The sequence below is a fragment of the Pygoscelis adeliae genome, unplaced genomic scaffold, assembly GCF_000699105.1.
Source record: "Pygoscelis adeliae isolate BGI_AS28 unplaced genomic scaffold, ASM69910v1 Scaffold513, whole genome shotgun sequence".
Taxonomy (NCBI): Eukaryota; Metazoa; Chordata; class Aves; order Sphenisciformes; family Spheniscidae; genus Pygoscelis; species Pygoscelis adeliae.
This window is the reverse complement of record NW_008824591.1, coordinates 2,301,710-2,312,669: the sequence shown is the minus strand read 5'-3', so window position 1 is coordinate 2,312,669 and position 10,960 is coordinate 2,301,710.

Sequence of the window (10,960 nt, the reverse complement as noted above, 5' to 3'; positions counted from 1 at the left end):
GATCAGGCCCATAACTTCTATCAGCAGAAAACAATTATTTTAAATACTTCCTGCCTTTAGAAATCAATTGAGCAAGAAATTAGAAGGGGAGAGGGAGTATCACCAGGCTTTCAGAAACATTACTAAAATTTCACTGCTTCCTTGGCAATGCCAACCCCGTTGTTTAAAACAAAGTGTTTTCTCTGCACAACTTTTATTTGCAAACTGCAGAATATATTGCAAATATTTCGCACTGCCAAATGCATGGTGGCCACTCATGTATTGTGTTCCTTGGTTTCTTACTTTTATGTTGCTACCAGGCAAGGTACCAATGCCGTCTTTCCAGTCTAAGGCATTCAATATATCACGGTCTGCTGTCGGGATGCTGACGGTTCTCTCCGAGACATTCTGTTCCATCTTTCTGCTTAGTCTTTGGGTTCTTTATTTAATTTTAAGAAAGAAACTAGGGTGTGAAAACAAAACAAAACAAAACGAAAAAAGAGGCACAGAATAAACAGGCCTGTAGCTTATATTTCACGAAGGGTTTTCAGAGCAATACTAGTTTCGAAAGATGGGAAAAAATGTCAGACTTGCATTTTGCCCATGACACTTAAGTTAGTATGAATAGAAAGTTAAGAGCGTTAAGCATATGTGCAGTTTTAGGACAAAAAGATAAACCAGTATGTTTTAACAGTTACTTGATTAGTATGACATTTTTGCCAATTACAGTTCACTGGCAAGATCTTGGGGTCTCTGGATTCCGTAGGAGCTTTGGTCCGGGTATTAGTAGCACCAGGATTTAAAACTACAGAAACACAAATACACAGGTGCATGCACAAACCCGTACACTATATACAAGCGACAAGTCTGTACAGCTTGGGGGGGGAGCAGCAGCATCTAACGGCTGTTGCCAGGTCCCTCTACACTGCTACGATGTTAAGGCTCTACACTAGAAATGCTATAAAGCTCTTAAAATGCTTAAGCTTCACTTACTGCTTTCGCGTCCCAGCAAATAAACTAATGGGCTTCCATTAGAAGACTTGACTAAAAGCCATACTGCTATATGGGCTCCCCATATCCAATTACTCAACTATTTTTGCGGTAGACATTTACCAAACACTGACCATAAATTAACTGTAGGTTCCTGCCCTTTAAACGTAACCTGAATATTTTCAATCTATGAGCATAACTGCTTGCTTTAAAAAAAAAAAAAGAAAAAAAGATTCACAACCTTCCCTTGAACTGTCAGCTCTACTAATTTTTCCAGTGTGAGCACAACCACTGATGTTAAGTTCGAAAAAGCACAGCCCAACTGACAGGTCTAACTGCATTCCTGTGGGAATGGGTCAAAACTGCTTCCCTCTGATATTTGAATGCTTGAGTTCAACAAGGTCACTCTGAGCTCATAACTCAGACTAAGAGCAGGCATCATCCAAGGACCATGTGCTTGATCTGCCTTTGGCAGATTGTTTCTCTCCTTGAGCATTGGAAAGTGCCTTAAGATACATGGCCGGGGCAGGTTTTTAACTGCTGATCGCTTAAATTAGGGCAGGCAAACTCCACTCCTGATCTGAAGCCTTCCACATGGTAGACCTTCTACCTACAGGTTGAGAGTGTAAGTTTAATTCAGCTAAAGGCAAAACCACAGATCTGTTGTAGGATAATTTATTGACGTGTGAGCAGTCCTGCAACTCTAATTCAAGCATCACAGCTCTTTATGATTATCTTAATTGGGTCAAAAGCAGGACAGACATTTGTAAACTGCAATACCAAATATCTTTGGGTATCACAATCTAATCTCTGTAGGAGGAGTTCCTCCTTTTTTCTTTTTTTTCCTCCCCAAAATATAAAAAATTCCGGCTACTTACAATCCTGCATAATTGTGAAGATTAGCGGCACACAGGCTAGTAAGAATGAGTCAGGAGGGTGAAAACAGGAGCAAAGCGGAGCAGCAGTCAAGCTGCAGGAGCCACTTCAGCTTCCACTGGTTTTAACTGAACTGCAGGTGCGGAAGATCCGCAGCCGGTGTCCTTGGCTACGTACACAGAACAGATCCGCATCAGCACCGCGCGCCACGGCTGTACAGAGATTTATGAATCGAACTAAATAAGCCTTATGTAGGGTGGTACTGCACGACTGTAGCCGAAGGCTCGCCATACATTAATATTTGATGTAGCCTTGTACATCTATAAACACTTGTTTGTGGCCAACGTTTTGCTGCCAGTTTCAGCAAGGGCAAAACCATCACTTTTCAGATGTTATTCTTTGCATTCAGGCTTTAAAAATAAAGAAGCTTGAACACCAAGACGATTTACAGAGGGGTTTGGAAGATACTTGGACAGAAGTAATTAAATTGTAGAATTTATTTAAAACTGGGCCAGGAAAACTGTCAAAAATCACAACGTAGAAAATAATCTTGTACTAAAAAGAGAAGACCTGGTACAATAATGGGCCTTTTTCATCTTTGTATTTTATAAATCTAGTAAAACTCCTAGAAAAATATAAGAAAGAAATGACTTTTCTTAAAATGCTCCCTATCAGTAAAATCTACAGTAAAACCAAGATAGCCCAACATCGGGAAAGCAAACTGTGCAATTAAAAAGACAGCAGAAGCTAACTTGAAACATTCTGAAGAGCCGTAGTCAAGCACGAATGTTCCCCATTTGTCCCTGTTTGTGACTGCTTTTCATCTTTAACATTTTAAGACTCAGAAACATTAGCGCAAAAGAAGATATAGCAAAACTAAGATGAGTCATTCAGTCCCGAGCCACAGATTCAGATTTATGAAATGATAAATGACTACCATGCTGGCAGAGATAATGGTTCATAATTAATATGCTACCACCCAGACCTCTGTGCTTTAGGCTTTAGATAGGGAATCCATAGGCAGAGGAGGTCAGAAATACTCAGGTTTTGATCTCGTTTCTGCCACTGAACCACAGTGCAGCCTTGGGAAACTGCTTCATCATTACTGTAGAAAACCAGCTTTGGCTTTTAACATCCATCTTGCCTTAGTTATGAGAGAGAGAAAAAAAAAAGAAAGAAAAAAGGCACTAGATCATACAAACAAATAAAAGCGTGAAGGCTAAATGGGTGGATGGGGGTTCACTGTATTTCTCTATACACCATCAGACCTAATGGGAAGAGAAACATTTCAACAGAAATCCCATTTCAGATGCTGCCAGGTTGATTTCCGATGACATGAGGATTTCAGTATCTTTATATGAGGGTAAATGTGAGAAACACAACCGTGCAATAAACCCAAAGACTGTAAATCAAGTAACAACACTGAAGTTTGCAGCCCTTCTGGCTAAGCCTCCATGTACCAGGAGGCAAAATTCCATTCGAGAAGCAGCTGGCATCAAGAAAACCATCTGATACTGTGCTGTTCTGGGAATAACTGACTTACAAATCACCTTTCCTCCCCGAAACTGAACGGGAAACCTAGCAAAGCTGGTCATTTAATTCAGTGTAATATATATGCATTCATAGCGAGTTGGCATTCAGAGCCCCGCGCATCCCCAGTTTCTTGTAAGATTTGGCAGCGGTGTCTAACACCCAACGCGTTAGATCTGCCAGTCACTCTTACGATGTTAGTGGAGAACTGAACTGCAACAAAAACAAAAAAAAATAATTCCATGACTTCTTGCAGGGCACAACTAATCTGGTCTCAGGAACTGCTCTGAACACTTACCAGTTCAGACACAAAAATCATTTGCCTGTCCTTTGCTATGATGATGACTGATGATACTTTACTTACCCATCAAAAGCTATTACTCACCTCGGGCAAGTAATATTTTGCAAGGCTGAACTAATACCATTACCAAAAAAACCAGCCTCACCTCCAGGAACCTCATCAGTCAGGGACTGAAATGAACTTTCAGAGCCTGCAATGGAACCGTACCAAGCCTCAAGAGAAAGTATTAGTAGCCACCAGCAAGCATTTAACAGTGTGAAGAAGACTTAAGTGCTTTCACTATGGCAGTGAAGGGGGGGGGGAAGGTAAAATTCAGAATTTGAATTTTAGGCTCCACCCATTGTACTTCCTACTAATTTTTGTTTCTCATGAAAAGAGAGAAAAATTATAACTACAAAACATGGAGAATACTGCTCTGAAAGTGAGAGGCAGGAAATGGTCTAGGAAAAGAGAGGGATGCCTTGGGCTTGGAGCATGGGCTGGAATGGGGGAGAAGCAAACACTTTTTGTCTTAGCTCTGCTGCAAGACCACTAAGATAAACTACTTTGGTTTTCGGGAGTTTGCCATGTTCATTTGTACAATACAGCCCCTTCCAAGGTTACCCTAAGTACACGTTAATGTACAGATTATGCTTAGGTGTTATTGCACTGGGAGACAAATAAACAGGCACCGTGGCAATGTGACAAATCAATTTATAAGATCAGACAGAAATATTGTGAGTTTACTCTAAACCCAGCAGCTGATCCTAGTATTAAGCCCAAATCAGCATCATAGCTCGTAAGCTGCTATCTCTTGGTTTCCTGATACAGTTGTGTCAAAAATACACACACGCGCACATATTTATTTCAGCTGTCGAAAGAAAAGCACCCGCACAGGCTGTGGCTGCTCGCTACGAGAACGCACTTCCTGCAAAGCGCCTGTTTTACACACAAACCCGTTCCCTGCCCCGTTGACACGCCAGCCAGCCCTACCCACGGAGCACACTGAAAAGCAAGTGCTCAGCAAGTCAGTGGCAGCACGTCTGATTGTGAAGGCTGAGAGCGGCGCTGCCTCACTTCTAGTCTAACTTCCCCCACGTGTGACCATACTCACTCTGCTACCTTTCTTTTTAGATTTATATGACATCGTGAAGCCAGCAAGGAAGCAGCCTTCCTCCCGTCCTTTCTGCTGCAGGAGCTGAACGAGGCACTCGGTGCTACGCTGGAGAGCATTTCGACCTATTCCCCATAGAAGGGGAGGGACGCAAAAGAAGGTACAAAATCTACTTCCATGTCGCCAGAGTTAACGCTTTCTGTTCGTTTACTGAAAGCGAGGAACAGAAGCATGTCTTAACTTCATTTTTATAGCTTTCATAAAAAGTGTTTGGTGCCAAGCTCCTCACCTCCTCCTGCTCCTGAAGAACGGTGGCTCTGGGGAAGGCACCCGGCCACTGACAAAGCCCTGTGCAAACCTGACACTCAACGGGCTCGGCCAGGAGGCCCAGGGACGTCTCCTCGGGGCCTGAGACCATGACACTACTAATCCCAGACTCTGGGAACCACTTGTAACCACTGTAACACTTGCACACGCTCATAAATTTCACCCGGTGCCACACAGAAATCATACACCATAAAAACTGTCACGTTCAGCAGCAGCTCTGCAGGAGCGACCCAAAGCACTCCCCTAGCAAGATGCTGGAACTTCTGCCATTTCTAAATCTGATCCGATTTCTACAACAGATGCAAGATATAAATACTTTCCATCACTCATAATCAGAAGTATTTTCACTCAAAACTTAATGACCTGTAAGGAAGCTGTAAGATTTGTGGTTCAAGATAAAGTCAATTTTGCGACAACATAAAAATTGCAGTGCTGGCGAAAAAAAAAAAGTGACTCTTCTAATGGAGAGCTAAAAGTTCAGTCACACCACTTATATGTTTAACTAAGACACAAAGAATTAATTTTGCAGTAAAACATGCTCTTCAACTGAAAGTAAGTAGTTAATGAAAACAATCAAGAGGAGCATGCCGTTATCCATAACGTTTTGTTGTCCTCCAATATTTATGACATCTATAACAGCTGCACGTTGGGTGTAGGCTCCCGGACAGACATTTTAAAGGGATGTCAAATCTCTGCACTAGTTATTTTATCTGCTTCTGTTCTGAAGCCACTTTACTACATTGTAGTTTTCTGAATAGTTATAATTTTGGGGGAAATAATGAAGGTTGGTTATCTAAACTCCAAAGGACTGGTGTCAAGGGGACTAGTATTAAATTCCAGAACTACCAGTACCTACTCCACAAGTTTTTCATGTGTCATACTGACACCAACAGCAATTATTCCATGTTGAATAATGCATGTCAAGTATTTCAAAAGAAAGAAGTGCACAGAATTGACAAAGCAAGCTTAAAAAATACAAGTATAAGTGTAGGCTTGTCTTTCAGATCCATTTGGTGCTGAAGTCAAGAGGCAGAACCAGCCAGAGTGCCCATATTCTGTGTACATAATTGTGCAACAAAAATTGCAAAACAGATTTTTCTTCTGGTATTTGTTTTCTAAATAGCTTGGTAGAGTAGGCAGTCAAATTGTTATTTGCAGATTTAGCATTACTACAGAATGAAGAAATTAAAGTAAAATCTGGCACAGATGGCCATATAAAAACGTCCAAACTTCTTTCAATTAAGTATCACATGCCTTCTTTGTGTTAAATACAATGAGAAATTGCAAAAATACTGCTGTCCCTGTTGCAGAAAAGGTTAGGTCAAAAATGAACCTTCTTAGAAAATCATCTGAGTCTGAAAAGTGAAGTGTTTAGTCAGGAACTAATTAAACAAAAACCTGGAGAAGTATGTTTTCAGATAATATGAAAAAAAGCACAGCTTGCACACATACATAAGCCATTTTCCACCCCTCCTTTCCCATCAGAAGCTTCAGCAAGTACAGATGGATTGATATCACAGTCATGAAAGGTGAGCGGCAGAAGAAAATGTGCAAATTTCCTGAGTAGTATTGCTGTTATTGATCCAACAATGCACTCAAGTATATGCTTAGTCCTATTTGATTTCCTAAAGGATTTTGTGTGCGCTTGAGAGCTTCACTGAGAGCATCTACGCAAGTGCCCAGAACCCCACGCTTTCTTTACTTTGACTACATCACCCAACTTTTCACCTTGAAAAGTTACAACCCAAATTTCCAGCCAACTCTTTAAACAAAGAGAAAAAAAACCTCACCCACAATCCACACAGAAGTACCAACATTGTCCAAACGTGATTTATAAACATCTTGTGATTTATAAAACAAGGGTAAACAAACGATACCTTGGGCTATGACATCCCTGTATCAGCTTTAGTACAGTAAGTTACAAACCAGAGTTGAGATGCTCTTTTCCTCCAACAACCCAGTACTGTCCCCGATCTTGCCACGCCTGCTGTCTCAACTGAGTGAGCAAGGGCAGCTGCAGACCCTCTCCAGGCATTTCAGAGGCAATTCCTTCTCAATACCCCTTCTGTAGCCAAGGGTGACCCGCTGGAAGGACAGAAATCTGCCCCTGGTTTCAATACAAGTGAATGACAACGAAAAGGACTGCTGAGTAGGTAAGGCCCTTGCACTGTTTGAAATAAATTTTAAAAAATACACCTTTATGGGACTGACCTTTTTCCTATGTATTTACTTTATATTTAAAAAAAAAACTTAAGTGATCTAGTCCTATGCTATCTCATTTGAAAAGCTGCATTATGCCAAACTTACATATGTTCCACCCCCGAAGTGGATGTAGCTCCAGCACCAAGTGAGAAACCGGAGCCCAGGCTCCCGTGCACGGGAGCAGACAGAACGGAGCTCAGGCTCCCGGGTCCTGCACCACGCTGCCATCCCTCTCTAGCCATAGAGACACCCTCCGAACACAGCACAGGGAAGAAAGCATCTCCTTAGAGTTACGACAAGGGCACGTGAGTTTAGCATTAAGAAGGGAAGTGAAGGCTGAGACTACTGTAGCTCACCGTGTAAATTCACTGCAGCTATTTTCTCCCTGCTCCAGCGTTCTCACCATTCACGTTCCAGTTTCTGGGGACACCATAAAGTAGCATCGTGGAGACCAAATACGAGGAAGCAGTCAAAAAAACCAAACAACCACCCAACAAACTATGTGCAAAGAGAAAAGAAAGGGTCACACAAAGACGTGGAGCAGCAGGACTGCAAGAAGAGCCACCATGTACTATTTGACAAGCCATTCTGATGCAGGTTGGAAGACACAGCATGCCCTTGCGAGCCTCCTGTCTCCACCAACCCCACCACAAAGAGACAGACAAGCCACGCGACTTTTAGCAGCGGTGACTGTTTCCATGCCTGGGATCATCTGATGTGCCAACGGGACCCCAGCTCCGCACCGCCCTGTGACCAGCCAAACAGCAGCACGCGACGAAGCTTTGATCTGCCTCACACCAGTCAAGAACGAACTCTGCTGCTGCTCATGTTCAGGTTCTTGGCTTAAATCATGTGTTTTGTTTGGTTTAAAAGCTACAGTATAAATAGGGTTGTCAAAACAAATCCTGTGTGGTTCGCAAATACAGTTTCTACCTCTGTTTGCTTACATCTACCATGCTTTTATCCCATCATTTAGCTGGATTCAATCAGAAATTAAAAAAAAAAAACAAACCAGGAGATGAGCCAAAAGATGCTAAACCTAGTAATAAAACATCCATTCCTTGGAGGCAAACTATTTTGCCAATAAGTTGAACCATCCTCTGGAAAATAATCTGCCAAATTTAGCAAAGCACATCTGCACGCATACCTCACCTGCGGAGCGCAGTTAGTGCTGCTAATTAGGAAGGATGGGGTTTGGTCGGATCTCTGCTTCGACTGCTAATTGATTCCACGTGTCGGAGCTTTCAGCTGCCAGCCTTCATTAACAAGTAAACATTTGGTCATTTTTCCCCCCAGTCTCTGATCTAATTTTTCAACCCACTGTGCTACCTTCTTCCCTCTCCTCTACCTCAAGACAACACGCTGCTGGAGGGCTTGAGAAAAGGCTGAAATAGATAAAAAAATATAAACTATGGGAGAGAGGGAACAGTGTTTGTCTGGGGAAGAAGAACTGACATTGCAACTCAGAAACCACCCTGTTATTCCACAGAAAGACTATAAAGGTCCAGAGTAACTGCTGCTGTGGTTCAGTCCGGTTTTGACCCGGTTTAACTATGTTTTCCTGATACTCAAATTGTGCAATTCTGACAATGGGACTTAGGCCTCCAAAACCCTTTCCTGCGCAGAGGTGAGGCATGGACCGGCACAGGCAGGCTGAAGAGACGACACTCCACACTTCATCTGCGTCTCCATCACCACCCTGGGAGAATCTGATCTCATTACCCACCTCCCAGCGTTGGGCTTGCAGCCCGCTGCACTTCTCACCTCTCGAAAAATACCAGCGTTCATATGGAAAAGGACAAGGGGGTTATACTGAGGCTTCACCCTCAAATTCATATCCCCCCCGCCCATAGAATATATCACCATACCTAGAAACGTTTAGACTAAAAGCTTTGCACGAAGATAGAAGTGAGATAAGGGAGAGCCAGACCTTCTCCTGCAGATAACACAATTTTAAGCCAACCATTATAAAGTAAAATTGCAGATGCTGTTCTAAACAAATTCTAGATGCTAATTTTAATAATCAGCCCAAGGACCCGTGCTCCTGCTACTGTCTTAAAATTCTAATGAAGAACCAGTGGTAAAAAGTGCAGACAAACAGCATGGCTGAGGCAAAGAAAACACACCCTTGGGCCATGAGAAGTCAGTCGGTCAGGAATCATCTGCAGAGCACATCTGCTTGTAACCGCTCACCCTACTGCAACTTACTTATTATGGCAATAAAAACCACAAAGGCAAGATAAATTAACTCTGGCCACGAAAAATGGAACTGGCCCTGCACAATCTGCCCAGTAGTTGTACCCAGTTGTACACGGCAATTCAAATTCGGGCTCCATTTCCACCTCTGTACTCACAATGAATTACAATTTATTTCACACGCATTCAGCTTTAATGGGATTATTTGCAATGTAAGGTGCTATAAATTTTAGGCCAAAACTAGAGCACAGAGGCCAAAAATGTCCTCCGTTTTAATTGCATCTGTAATTACTTTATAAGACTACAATCCAGCAAATTACCCTGGGAACTCTTACTAATTTTTATTACATATCTTACACCACCAAGTAGAAATATTCACTGAGGAAAAGACTGTCCCCACCCTCAGAAATATATAATCTAAATAGATGGGACAAGGAAGAGCAGGGAAGCAAAACACTGATGCTAACGAGACTGTGTCGGACTGTTGTTAATTGCTGCGTGGTAAGAAGAGTTTGCAGCATCAAGTACCCATTTTCTCTCCTTTTACTTCTGTTTTATTATATAATAAGGCACGAACCAGAGAGGTCTTATGCAATTTGGCACAAAAGATCAGAGCTCTTTATCCCTTAATCCCAATTACAGACCAATGTGTGTATGTTTTTGTTTCTTTCTAAACTTATCTGTGTGATATTTAAATAAATTAGAGTAAAAGTTTTCATATTAAAAATCTAATCCAATTCCTGGTGCACCAAGTGTCAATTCTTCTGAACACCAAACATCATTAAGACTGTCCCATACCGATCTTTACCTGGAGCACTGATCAACACTTTTAAAGTATTATATTTATCCCTCTATTTATCTGGCACTGGCCTTCCCTCTGTTCATAAAATCTTGTATCATTACTTCTAGTCTTTGAATTTGCTGGCAGAAAGTTTGATTTCCCCCCCCCCTCGTGTAAAAATCTCTGTTTTCAAACTTAAATCTTTCTGGTCTTGGGTGAATCTCCAAGATCTCTTTCTATTGCGCTGTATTTATATATTTTTTAATATTTTTGAGTTTTCACACTCCCAAGAAGTTTCCGCCAGAGCTGGGGCCACGGCTGGATAACCCTGATTTTCTCAACCACCTCTCGTGGACCCGTTAGAAATGGGCAAAAAACCACCCCAGAAACGGTAAATATTTGATAATTTTGCTCCGTAGACCGTGAACAACTTAAAACTCGTCTCCTGAACGCGTCCTTAGCTGAGTTTTATGGTGGACTTTCCCCTTTATAGTGTTTTAAAATACACTTTCCACACCCAGCTGGGAGCTTTACGCTGAGGGCGACCCTGAGGGGTTTCCTCAGCACCCCGCGGGGAGGAGACCCCCCCAGAGCGGGGCCCGTCCTCGCCCGGGGGTCGAGCTGTGACGGGACGCGGGGCTGCCCCTCATCCCTGAGGCGCCATTTCCCCTCACAGACCCCGGGG